The sequence below is a fragment of the Gasterosteus aculeatus genome, chromosome 16 (assembly GCF_964276395.1).
Source record: "Gasterosteus aculeatus chromosome 16, fGasAcu3.hap1.1, whole genome shotgun sequence".
Taxonomy (NCBI): domain Eukaryota; kingdom Metazoa; phylum Chordata; class Actinopteri; order Perciformes; family Gasterosteidae; genus Gasterosteus; species Gasterosteus aculeatus.
In genome coordinates, this window is record NC_135704.1 from 16,252,566 (window position 1) to 16,266,909 (window position 14,344).

At 44.0% G+C, this 14,344-nt stretch overlaps 1 long non-coding RNA gene across 1 annotated transcript; it reads left to right on the forward strand.

Moving 5' to 3' along the window:
* The first annotated feature begins 10,591 nt into the window (after positions 1-10,591).
* Positions 10,592-14,344, forward strand: LOC144388760 (uncharacterized). Its single transcript, XR_013452998.1, has 2 exons — positions 10,592-10,898; positions 12,948-14,344. It is a non-coding gene; the product is annotated as an uncharacterized LOC144388760 (long non-coding RNA).

Sequence of the window (14,344 nt, forward strand, 5' to 3'; positions counted from 1 at the left end):
GGGTGGTAAGATATTACCGACCATTTTACCGACTCGGTTCTTTGAACCTTGTTCGGTAAAATGAACGAGTCATTCGTTGACGGGTGGGGGTAGCGGTAGCGTTAGCTAATAATTTTCCACCAGAGCTTTAGCTAGCTGGCCAACGTCGCATTCTCTCCTGCTCTGTTAAATTACTTCATCAAGCTGTAGCTAACGTTAGTTAAGTCTATGTCAGCAAAGCTCCTGGGTAACTTAGATATACCAGAAAATATTAAGACCATCACTCAAAAAAAATCATCGAATCTACACGATTCACGTAGGTCACCTATTTTGGTTTCAAAACGGCAAATTTCGCGGAAAGGTGAGGGATTTTCATGCCTGATTTATAATTTTGGGAAAATTAGATCCCAGTCAAACTGTAATTATATCATGTGCACAAAGTCAGGAAAGCTGACAACCAACCAAACCAACAGGTGAGGTAAGCAGGTAAGCAGGTCCGTACAGTCTTCTCTACAACTTTTATATGACACAAGCATCATGGAGTATGTAAAAGTATGGAGGAACACAGGAATGAGCGCAACGTTCTCGTGCAACAAAGCTGTATAAAGTTTGTAATTTTGAACTCACACAGTGGAGACTGTAAAGTTCATTGTTACAAAGAAATAATTTTAAGGTGAAATTAAAGTTCTTTATCAGCACCCATTAGCAATTATTTGGACTGCATTCTGACAAGCAGGTGGAAACCAAGCTAAATACAGTAAAACACTCACGGTGTTTTTTGTCATTATAGCTGTGTATTGCAGAGATTTTCATATGTAGAAACATACTGTTGGAAAAACTTCAATCATGTCATGTCAAGAAGGGGTGTTTAGACAAAACAAGACTATGTATCGTTTGTACAATAAGTCGGGTGTATGACATGTCAGCTGAGAGAAGATCAGGATATGAAATCTGTGTGACGTGTATGTCCGGTGTCCAAAACAGAGTTGATTAACAAAGCTCCAATGATAAATCCAAAATACGATGGAAATTGCAAAAAACAAGCAAAATTTCAGAGAATGACTGCAGCGTCCCCTAAAGTTCAAATATTCTGGGAATGTTCAGGAACTCAATGTGAACATATCCTAGAGATTTAGTGACGACAAGCCAATTACTTTTGAAGTTTCATTTTTTGGACATTCCTCATTTCCTGCATTTTTTGCCGCTCAAAGCCAGTCAGTATAAAAGGTACTCTCAATCAGCCACCATCATGGAAGAGGACAAAAGGTCACTACATATATTTATGGAACATTCTGTGACTGTTCTTCCTTCCCATGGCCCAAACCTGAATGCTCTTCTCTACCAAATTGCGAGAAAAAAGAAAATCCAGAAAAAAAGTATTTTCTATATATTAAATACAAACTAGAAAATTCTGCAGACATTTTGACAGTGTTGCTGAGACTGCCCAAAGATGTCGCAATATACATACAATATAGTATGTGGAGGGTGGATGAGATAAACTGTGGGGGATAGAAAAACAATCTAGAACTGGGTGGAGGTCTAGAGAAAAAAGCCGGTGTTGGGTTAGCAGGATTTATATGAAGCTTAGGTGAAAATTCAGTCAGGAAGACTGGACAGGTTGTGCCGTTCCCTGGTGGCCTCCTCTCTCCCTGGGGGTGCACGGCCAGCTGATTATGGGCGGGGTCGGGTAGTATCAGACGTGGGTGTCGTTACCGTAAACCAATCGCATTGGTGCAGGCAAATGTTAAAAACTGTTCTCCTCTCTTTTGCTATCAGTTGTCATTTCAGCACGCTCCAAAGGTGAAGCGTAGCATAGCGTTCAGTCCTACACCACAGTGTTGCCGTCAACTCCGAAGGTCCGATTGGACGTCGGTCGATTGTGGAGGAACTTGCTCATCAAACCGAGCCGCCGCCGAGCAGCCGGCGAGCAGCAGGCGAGCAGCCGCCGAGGTAGTGCGCGCGTACGAGGCAGCAAGTGGTGTAAGCACCACGCTTCCCTCTGTCTAGGTGTGAGTGGGTGAGGCTCACAGCTGGCAGAGAGCGAGTCGATCCCTCCCTGCCATCCGCACCAGCACTGGGAAGGACGAAAGAAGCGCAAGCAGCCCATTATGTTTACATATAACGTTCATTCAGCGGAAGCTTTTATCCAAAGGGACAATACCCGCATTCATCAGAGGGTACAGAACCAGAACCACAATAAACAAAAGCACAAATGAATGTTTTATTAAGAGCCTAGCAGCAAACACTTGGCGTGTGGTTAAGAGGTTACCGTTCACGCTGTGGGGAAGCAACAAGCACACTACGTCTAACAGGGAGAGCGCTGCACCCGGACGTGTTCTCCCCCAGATACTCCGGGCCATCAAGCCACGGCAGGCCAGACCATGGCTCCCCTTTTTCAGTTGATTCCATTTGGTGTGACAATCCAGCGGGGTCGTTAGTATGCGTGGTAACTTATATGTGTCAGATACGGGTAAAAGGCTTTGCCTTACTGGCTGTACCACTTAAGGAAGGTAGCCCCAACAGTACTCAGGGAATTATTTAGGGGCAGCTACTGCAACTACAAACCAAGGTATCTCCTATTCATCTCTGCCACCAATGGGAAGTTGGGCTGCTGCAACCCCCACATTCACCAACTTCAAGGATGATGAGTTCGATTCAGGAAAGCCTTAAAAGGTCTGTAAGTCATGCATTTATTGGTGTCATCATTCACATAGCTTGTATATCGGCATTTTGTTTGCCCGGTGGCCCGTGGCATCAGGTATCATTCATGCAATGTTTTTTTCCAGCCCTAAGTAGTCCGCACCGTTTATTCAAGGGGATCTTCGCTCGTGGCCCTAAACGTCCTTGCATGGCAGTGATAGACTCCTAAAATAATCTGGTCTCACCTGACCCATTTGCAGTTCTGAAGAAGGAGGTCCGTCAGTTGACCTGCCAACCTGGGATCAAGTTAAGTTTGTGGTCTTATGTGACCAGTCCAGCTGACTTCATGGAGATGTTGCGGGCTAACCGGACCAGTCAAGCTAACACTAATACTAGCCTAACGCGACCTTCTAGCGGACTCCAGTCACGCCTCATGATATGGGGAAGCAAGAGTCGGCATGTTTCTTAAAACTGGGATTATGAACAGAGTGGTGATCCTCTTGACTACGGCAGCCGCTATCTGCTTTGCTGCTGTTCTGCATGTTAACCGCCCTATCTTCGCAGGTTGAGCACCAGCTGTCGAGTTGGATGTTACCTTCCTGAGTTCTCTGAACACTCACTCTAGCTTCACATCACCGTGGCAGGTTGCTAACTGTCTCTGCAATTCTGGTCTCCAGACGTCCTACCGCCGGCCAAGCTGCTCCGGACGTGGCGCGTACTCCGAGCTCTAATAGAGGCGGTCCTACACACTCACAATATGGAGGCCCTCGCTGGCGGGTGGCTTGCACTGATTACCGCTGTGCTGGTTTTGAATCTATACCACAACATCTCAGGATCCACCTCCCCATTATTCTCAACCTAGAATAACTGCTAGAGCTGCAGCAGCTAACCAAGGCATTCCTGTGACAAGCCGGCAGCTGATAGGGTGGTGGTGGTCATCGTCTGCTGTGCCGTTCCACTTTCGCCGTGACCATAACAACCAAGCAAGCAAAGCAAAGCACTCTCAAGCCAAGATCTGTGAAGCCATAAAGAGCTGGTAAGGACGCATATAACTGGTGGTGGTGGTGTTTTCACTTCTGGCAATGTTGGAAGGGCACTTCAGTGTCCCCTTGCAGGGGACCACCATTGTTCCTTATAGTCTCCCTTAAATGTAATCTTCTAGGTGAACGTGACCTGGCTTAACGTGTCTGTGTTTCCTAGGTTTGACGTTACCTAGCTTAACGTGTCTGTTTCCTGGTCTAACGGGACCACATCCATTTCCCAAAAGATGTCCGGATGGACCAGTCAAGCTGACTACCTTTCTGCTTCGCGGTCTCACGGGGCCAGTCAAGCTGACTACCTTTCCATTTCGCGGTCCCGCAACTGGTCACTCACAACTATACTAGTTAATAGCAAGTGCTTGGTCTGAGCTGACCTGTCAAGCGACGGTGGTCCGTTCAGCAAGGCTAACCTGACCAGTCAGGGACACCCATGTGACCATCTGTTTCCCGGTCTGAGTGAACCCGGTCAGGTTGTTCTGTGATGGGCCCTCCGCAACTATGTCTATTCTGCGGTCTCCCTTTGACCCTGACTGTCCTGTTCTGCGGTCCGCCATGACCACCCCTATCTGGTCTGCGGACCACAACCTGTTCTTGTCTGCGGTCAACCTCGACCCCCAACCTATCCTGTCCTTTGGTCTAGCAGACCCTCTCTTTTACTTCGGGATCTTTTGAACGCCCACCATGCCTTACTGTGGTCCAGCTAGACCCTCGCTATGTCCTGCGGCTTCCCTGGCCCCCGTGTCCTTGTCTGTGGTTCAACTAGACCTTCCTCTTTCATTGTCCTGTTAACCTTGCCTTGGTTTCTCGGCTCCACGTAACTTACTATATGTCCCATTGAGACACCAGCTCTGGATCCAGACACTCAGTGGCCGTAAGTATATATTTTATTCCATCAAATAAACCTGGTTTTGGAGGATATGCCTCGTCTCGGCTCGAGATCCCGGCCCCTGGTCTATCCTGCGGCAGGATGGAGTCCAAGCCCCAAACAACTTGCAATATCATATTATGCCTGTTATAATAAAGCATTGTTCAAATTTAAACAAGTCTCTCCGGATTGAAATGAAGCTTAGGCGAAAATTCAGTCAGGAAGACTGGACAGGCTGTGCCGTTCCCTGGTGGCCTCCTCTCTCCCTGGGGGTGCATGGCCAGCTGATTAGGGGCGGGGTCGGGTAGTATCAGGCGTGGGTGTCGTTACCGTAAACCAAGCGCATTGATGCAGGCAAACGTTAAAAACCGTTTTCTCTTTTGCTGTCAGTTGTCATTTCAGCACGCTCCAAAGGTGACCCGCCACCGCCAATCTACAGCAGAACCTGGCATATCAGGAGAGTTATGCAACTTGGGCTCTACCACCACCACCACCAGTGTCTGGACTCCCAAGGGGGGGGATATGCCTCGTCTCGGCTCGAGATCCCGGCCCCTGGTCTATCCTGCGGCAGGATGGAGTCCAAGCCCCAAACAACTTGCAATATCATATTATGCCTGTTACAATAAAGCATTGTTCAAATTTCAACAAGTCTCTCCGGATTGAATTACTATTATATTTACTATTTTGCAGGGACATGCACACCAATCAACAGTAAGTGAGAGACACTAATTTTACTTTTTATTTGCACGTGTTTTATGCGGTTGCAGATCATTCTATCATTCACATCTTGACTGCTTTGTTTAGTTTTTCTCGATTGTTTACACACATTTTCTGAAAGAATGCCTCATATTCTCAGAACTCTACACACAAATCAAAAAAACACACACAATGGGCAAAACCCCTCAATTCTCCTGCAAAATGAAACTTTACATTCAAAACAATGTTATTTCTTCTCAAAATGGTATTTTGTTTTCAAATGACAAACACAAACCATCACATGAATAGACGTTTATAAGAACCAGTTGAACACTGATGTGGTCAATGTAAAACACTATGATGAATGGAAAACACTTCTTCTACATTCATCATAATGACTTTTTGTTCAGTGTTACACTTCCTACAGACAGTACAGACATAAGTGTGTTGTAAAATATTTGAGAATATTGTTTTTATACTCAGAACACACAAATACACGGTAACAAATATATATATTTTTACATCCCATTCCTAACCAACACAAAGTTGCACATACACTACATACAAAACAACAGAAGAATTTACTGTACACAATTACAGTAAAAAAAAAAGGCACCCTGTAGACCTGCTTCATCCTGAGATGATTTCTGCGCAAGACACGGCCCAGTGTTGATAAGCTTACCCTATCAATATTACCCATTCTATTATTTTTCTTTGTATTTGCTGTAATGTTATGGCGTTGTTTTCTAGGACCATGTTTATGATTTCAGTTTCCTGTTCAGGAGGCAGAACACGTTCCCATCACCTTGTCTTGGTAATCTTTCAGTTCTGCCCAACAAATAGTAAAATACTGTACAAAGTAGGTATACATTTCCTAAATACTTGAAACATACTTTACAGTATTTTTACAGTCCTACAGAACGGTCCACAGGCAATACTGTACTACTGTACTCATTGAGTACTTTATTGATATGCAGTACTGCAATTTTATAGTGAGAGTAGATTTCTTATACTCTCATTTCGGAAAGTCTGGATGACCGATGCTACTATGTACCTGCTCAGATTTGGCTGTACTCTTTGCCCAGCCTCCCTCATTGTTAGACCATGGTGGACCACATGATCAACCAAAGTGGCTAAGATCTCATCAGAGATTACGGTCCTTGGCCGCCCTCATCCTCCCCGTCCTCCTCCTCTTACTTTCACTCCTCTGGCTCTGCCTCTGTTTCCAATGTTGGCATCCATTGCTCCATTGAAGAGCTCACCTGTTGTCCTTTTATGCTAAAGCTCTGATTGCTAATGGTAAAACTGTGTGACGGGTGTTCGCCCTTGTGATGAGTCCGTGTGCATATTTGAATGGCAGTGTGTTCCTTGTGAAAACTAGATATTTTCTGCATGAAATTGAGCCAAAAGCAGAGAATTGTGTGTAGTGTTTTGAAAAAAGTGTGTTTTAGAACTGCAATTTGAGTGTAAATCAGGAATTGTGCTTGTAGTTTAGCAGAATTGGTTCAGGGGGTTGGTGAATGAGTTAAATGTTGTGGTCATTGTGTCTCAAGTACCAGAATTTGTGAATTTGAGAAAAACTGTAATAAAATCACTAAGTTAAGGCGGAGCCATATGTTTAAAAAAAACAGACACACATCAGTCAGTTCACTTTAAGTGGTCTGTTTGTCACTCACTCCCCTTCTGTTTGACACATGGAGTAATTCCTCTGCACAGCTCTCCGCTGTATGTCGCGCCACAAAGCTCTTTCCATCTTGAGCTACTGTCTTGCTTTCTCTGATGTAACTGCTGCTAGCGACCGTTTCGTTTCCGCAGTTAACTTCCGGTCTACTTCCGGAAGTAAACCGAAAATAAACCGGTATTTACGTTAAAATACTTTTTCACATTAATCTCGGCCACATTAATCGCATAGATTAACATGTTTATTTTGACAGCCCTAGTTTTTAGGGCTTGTTTATAGAGAGGGTGAATAGCTGGCTTGTGCCCAGCTGGTTAAGGCGTAGGTCAGATATGGGACAATCATCGCATTAAAATACAATTTTGTCGGCATGGTTAAACAATGTCTGATGTACAGTATTAGGGCTGGGCGGTATACCATTTAAACCGCTACACTGGTATAAGATTTCCTTACAGTATAAATTCTTCATGTACCGTCATTCCGGTGTTAAACCGTAACAACTCATGTTGCTCTTCGGAAGGTAGCAGAATTTATTTTTACACGTCATCCCAGGGTGTGTAGCGATTGAGTCATGGTTATAACCTTATAACAACAATGAATAACCCACAACAAACACTCTTTGAACTTTTTTTTTTCAAATTTATGTTTTCACACCACCGTTTCCCCTCAAGAGTTTATAGTATGAATTTGGTGCAAAGTATTTTCATCTTCAATCCATCAACCAGGTTTTTAAGCAAATCAATGTTAATGAGGCCACAGGTCCAGATGGTGTATATGCTTATTTTTGTGCAGGAAAGTTTTTTCTAACAGTAGACACTGTCAGCCTCAACGCTTTTGTGCGCACTTCAGGCCTGTATGTTTTGCAACGTGTGCGCCACGGCGAGGTATCTACAAAAATGCCGCGCGGAGGTGAAAACGCTTTCCGTTTTATGCACATCCGTTATGGGGAAGGTCAAGGGGAAAGTGGGAGTTTCCTATAAAGAGATGGAAGGGGATGCGTAAAGTGCGCCTCATTGTGTTTTTCGCCGTATGTTCATACACCGCCCGTGGAAGCGTGCCTCCGTTTTGCGCCTCCTAAAAGCAGGTGTAAACCAGAATGCGGGTTTCCTCACATATGCTTCCTGGTGAAACGGCAGCAGTAATCCGAACCAGACGGCGACATCGGCCAAGAAGACGAGCCGAAAGGATTTTTTCCTCAAGGATCACACTTCATTACGTGTTACAGATTAAGCAGCGTTGCAATATTAAAGTTACTGGAGGAAATCAAAGATGACATTGCATCTCCGACCCAGCGTTCACATTCCATTCCAGCAGTTGTTAAACTCCTCGCTACATTACAACCATCAGCATCAGGATCATTTCAAACAGTCATAGCATCAGTTGTATGCTATGACGTAAACTGAAGTGTCACAGCGCGCATTGGCCATGGCGCTGAAAACGCTACGTTCGCAAATGTACGTACTATGAGGGCCTGAATGTTTCCAAGACGAATTTCCTTCGGGACAATAAAATCTATTGGTGCCGAACCAACCTTTTTTAAAAGCAAAATAATACATTTTTCTGTCTAAATCCTACTTTTTTTAAATCTCTCTAAACATTGCCGTTACCGAAGGAAAGAAGAAAAACATTGGTGTGATTCAAAACTTTTGTATTGGTAATAGTTGCATCTGTGTACTGTGTGTGTTAGTCCAATTAGTATGATGCAATATCCCAAACACACGGCTGATGTAAGGACACTGTAATGAGGGTCATTAGTGGACCATCCCCCATGGGAGTGGCCTGACTGCAGCCAGTCCCTAAACAGCTAATTATGACCCAGTAGTCCCAGTATGAAGGCCTCTGGGGAAACTAAGTTTTCTGAAACAACAGGATGATGAGGTCAGTGTTTTCAGTATTAACTTTTGGTATCAGCTAACAAAGTTGTGTTAGTGGCTAAACCAAAACACACAAGAAGTTTTTCCTTTTCGTTTTCCACAAATACAGTTGTTTTAGCTTTTTATTTTAGCTTCTTACCTTCAATGAAGCCACCCATCCCATTTTATCCCTGACGTTCGCACTCATTGATTATCAACCTAACGTGGTTTTATCTGTTTGTATGAGTTTTTATTCCTCTCCCATTTTTATTGATTTTCTACAAATACATTATTCAACTGAGATTGAGAGATTCTTGCTTTTAGTTTTCTTTCTATCATTTCGACACAGTTAGCAGATGTCACACAGGTCATGGAGCTGATTGAGAGACTTTAAAACACAGAGACGCTGCTGCCATTCGCGTCGTACTTGCTCTCCACGCTCTCACTATAAAGTCAAAAAGACATACATAAACATTTCAATTTTGCTTTGTTTACCTTGACCGCTGCTACCGTTGGGTCTGATGGCGGTGGCTTGGTTTCACATCTGGTTGGGTTGATCCGGGCCCATCTGCCACAGCTAGTCTCTGAGAGGGGGAGAGGGGTTAACTTCAGGGCGCCGTTGGCCTTGTTCTTCGTCCTCCTCTTCGTCACTGACTCCAGACTGTCCAATTCCAGCCCAGCCACACAGCTGGCCTTCCTCACCGGACCACAGCGAAGAGTGGTGGCTGCTTCTGACCGGGGAAAGACCACCAGGGGCTTGTTACACACAATACAATACAAAGAGTCTCCATTAGACAAATCCGCTTTGTTCCTTCCTGAAGGGGTCGTCAGTGTTTGTATGAGGCCATTGATTACGCTTCTTCTACCTGGAGCTCCTCTTTTTGTTTACCATCTGTTCTTTAGTTCTGATGATGAGCCTCTGATGATTTGCAATCAATTAGACGATTCAGAACTTTATGATATAAAGATAATCAGGCATCTTAAATTATAAGAAACCTGAAACTCTAAAACTAGTGATGCCGGAGTAAACCTATACAAGAAAAAGACACTATATATACTATATATATATATATATGTAGAGTATAACTAACTTCATTTTAATTTTCCGGTTTCCACCTGCTCTCCCTTTAGCTTTAAAAGAAAATATGACCATTAATGAATTACTTTGTGTGTGTGTGTGTTTGTGTGTGTACGTGTTAGTCAAGTAGTTTAAGATGATTTCTTTTTATCAGTGCAACGTTGTCATTTAGCAATAATGAGAAAAGAAAATTACACTTTCAGTGTTTTCTAAACATATTTCTTTATTTCTTAAGCCACTATAATATTTAATGTAGTTTTACAAAAACTCTTGCTTTTGTATCTGAGCAGTTATTTCAACGGGAGGAATTGTTCCTGCACTTGTTTGATATTTTGTTGAAAGACCTGCACAGGAACATGGATCCATTTCTGGTGGTCATGGTTGTTTTTTTTACGAGTCTGTGGCGTCTTTCACTCTGTCTCTCTTTGTGAAGGATCAGTGTTAATCCCCGAGGAGCTGACCCAGTGACCAACCTTCTGTGATAACCCCCAACACACACACACACACACACACACACACACATACGCAGTTGATAATGGATGACCTCTGGAAGAGATGTTGCAACAGGGTTTAATAAACCATATCTGCTATTGTTGCCCTCTTAACACTGTGTTGCCTGCTGTTGCTGAGCTTGTCTGACCTTCTGCATGTGTGTGTTTGTGTGTGTCCGTGTGTTTGTGTCTGTGTGTGTGTGCGCTGAAAGCAGCAAGAAGTTTAAGAAGCTTAACCTGTTGTAGAAGTACTTAAAGCGAGTGAAAGAGCGAGTTAATGATAGAAAGACGGAACAACGCAATGAAAGAGTGAGGAGCCCATCGAAGACAAAGATGGAGTGAGTGAGTGGAGGTGTGAGGGAAAGGATACAATTAAACAAAATAACAGAAGGAAGCAAAGAGAAAGAGGGAAGAGGGATAGAGACACACAGAAAGATTGGTGGATTAGAGAGGATTAATGTCTGTAGCGGTTTGGTAGTAGAATTCACGTCAGTCACCACTGGCTGCTGATTCAGTTCAGCTCAGAATTCACACACTGAAATGTCAGCGGACCAGAGGAAGGCGAGGACGAAGAGGAGGTGAGCTGTTCTCGTGTCAGAGACTTTCTTTGACTGGGTGGGTTAGATTGTTGATGACTGAAGTTGGGCCAGCAGCTCCGTGAGGCTAAAATGCTAATATCGGCATGCTAACAGGGAAATGTTTGTCTGGTATGATGTTTACCATCTGAGTTGTATGCCGGTCACATTTATAACTGTAAGAGTAAATTACGGCTGAGGCCTATTAGAATGTCATTAGTTTGGCTAGTCATAAATCACAGTACTGGAAATTCTCCTCTTACTATTTATATACAACATTATGTCGATCGACCCAATAGGTGCAGTGAGAAAAAGAAAAATACTGTTTGTACCTTCGATAACATAATTTTCAACCAATTTAGGATTTAATCCACTCTGCCACCTATAACATAAGCTTTTTTTCACTTTCACTTCACAAACATGTATTATTTTGTTCTGATTTAGGGACAAAATGAATGTCAGAGCTGAAACAACTGAAACTGAAACAAAATAGAGAACTTTCAAGGTTTCAGTTTATTAACTGTGGAGTTTGCTTTCTAACTTCGGAGACCTTTTTCAAAATAGCTGGATTTAACTTTTGCAGTGCTCAACAAATTCTTTTTGCAGCAACAAATATGCATCAATAGTTTAGCATTTAGGAAAACCACAACTTTCTGTAATTGGCGAAACAGAATATTAAATAAAAGAGACAACTAATTATTAAAGATCTATGCAAAAGGCTGGTTTAAAACCACAAGCCGATACATCTTGATCTTAACAACTATGTTGTTTACGTGTATTATTTCTATGTATTAATTACTGCTGGATTCCAACGGGGTTGTGGATAGTGCTTCCTAAGTGAGTTGTTCCTTTTTACAAAAATAGTTAAATATCTACAGTCTTTTCACTAATCTCATCCCTCTTACTTTAGGAAAAAGTCAGATACAAAACTTTCAGACAAATTTATTGTTACATTACACTCATGTATTGCACTCAGTCAGAGTCGGTAATGTTGTATAACCAAAGGGAACGGTCCACGCTTATATAACTATGCGCTTCTGTGAGGTGCGCTCAGATGACGTTCGATGACTTTGGGATCCGGTTAAAGCATTTGCAGAGTAACTGGAAACGGAAGCTGCTCCAATGAAGAAGCTAAAGAGGAGACGTAACAATAAGGAAGTACCGAAATAACACAAGTTGATCTTAAGAAGTTAGGTTAAGTTTTTGTCTCTGATCTGCTCTTCTGGGAAATGTTGAAGAAATCTGTTAAGAAAACAAATCGTCCTCACTCTCGAAGGAAAATCACACGGCGGTTTTATGATGCTGAGAGCCAATCCTGATGACAGTAGTGGTGCATGCAGTTTTTTCTTAATTATACCATTGCCACTGATATGTACATGAATTTATTTTGCAATTAATTAAAAAAACGTACATAACAACATTGATGTCACTTGTTCAATGTTTTAATGAATGACCCTGTTGCATTAGACAAGAGTAGGATTTTCACATTAATGGTTTTTTTACCTTATTTTTTCCTGTAAAAACAACAAGAGACAAGCAATGGAGGATGGTAAAACACACACACACTCACACTCACACACACTATATATATAATTCAGTTGGTATTAGTGTTTCTCTCCAGGGTCACGACTCCTTGGGTGCAGTTAATCCGATCTCCCTTCTCTCGTCCTACCTCGACGGCCGCACATAGGGTAACCTGGAGAGGATCTGTGTCGGAACCTTGTCCTCTTACACGGGAGTTCCGCAGGGTTCCGTCCAGAGCCAAACCATGGGCCCCGGCAGAGTGGGCTCATGACTCTCCACTCTGCTTTTCCTTCACCGTCTTTAAAGCAGCCTTACACAGGGTTTTTGACCCAGTGTCGACCGATCACGAAAAGGCTCAGGTGCTGAGCAGGTTGAGGCAAGGCAGTGGCTCTGTCTGTGACTATGTCATCCATTTCCACAGCTTTGCTGCAGAGAGCGGGTGGAACTCGACAGCCTTGTATGATGTGTTCCTGAAGGGGCTGGCTGCCCCTATTCAATACCTTCTGGTTCTCTTTGATCTACCCCCAGATTTAGACTCATCGCGCTCGCCATCCGGACGGATAACCGGCTCCGCCAACTCTGACGACAGCGGAGCAACAGATCTGCAACAACAAGCTCCCCGCGCACCGGGCTGACCGGCTCCCCACCGTTCTCTGCCTGACCAACGTTGGCTTTCCGCAACGGAAGAAGAGGGAGAGCCCATGCAGCTGGGAAGGGCCGGCTAACTACAGAAGAGCGACGGCGACAATCGCGAGAAGGGCGGTGCTTTTGTTGCGGGGATGCGGGTCATCTCATCGTGGCCTGCTCAGCCAAGAGACCCACAGTGGTAAGACAATTCTCTGCTTCAGGCTCCACTTCACGAACTCCTACAGCATTAAGGTAATGCACTGCACCGCCACAGAGCTTGATGCGCTCTTAGACTCAGGGGCTGATGAGAGATTGTTAGACTGGGGATTAGCAGAGAAACTGGGTATAAAATCTGAACTCTTGGTAAAGCCTATCAAAGCCAAGGTTCTGAACGGAATGGAACTGTTCAGTCACTCACATCTCTGAACCTCTCAAATGACACAAACTGTCATAAAGACATTTATTTTTATTTGTTCAAATCACCTTCTCAGGCACTGGTTTAGGGACAGCCATGGCTGTTTCACCACAACCCCTATGTGAACTGGAGAACGGGAGAAATTATAGGGTGGAGGGAGGACTGTGTTTGACTGCCTTGATGTCTCTACTCCGGGAAAAGATAAAAACCCCACAGACCTCCGAGTAGCTGGACATGACCACCGTGCCCTCCTGTTATCACCGTCTTCGGGAGGTTTTTAGCAAAAGCAAAGCCATGTCTCTTCCTCCACATCCGCCATATGACTGTGCCATAGAACTGCTTCTGGGCTCCATCATTCCCAAGGGCCGCCTATACTTTACTCTCTGGCCCGGAGAAGAAGGCCATGCGGGAGTTGTCATGACCCAGATCAACGGAGATGACAAAAACGGGAGAGACACAGTGCAAAGCCGATATAAAAGTATATTTTTTAAGTAAAGAGGCAAAACCAAAAGTAAAGCAAATATGAGGTGTGTAAGTCAGTAGTTTCAGTCATGTCAGTGTGGGTGCTTGATCATGCACATCTTCCAGCCAGATCATGAGTGTTGTGAACATAAATGGAACGCAAAGAGACAATTACAAGGTGCCTGTAAGTAGTTCATGAGCACATCTGAAGGGTCGGCCAACCCGGACATTGGCGTGGGTCTGCTACCACTGCCCACCGAAGCTTGAGGCCGCCATTACCCCGGGCCAAAGACCTCCAGGCAGTTTATCAAAGTGTCTGAGGGATGTTGGTCGGCCGCAGTCTCTAGCACGGCTGGTTCCCACGCTGAAGGAGGATCCATTGTGGGTCAGTATTAATTGAGATTAGATATGGGGAGAAAAA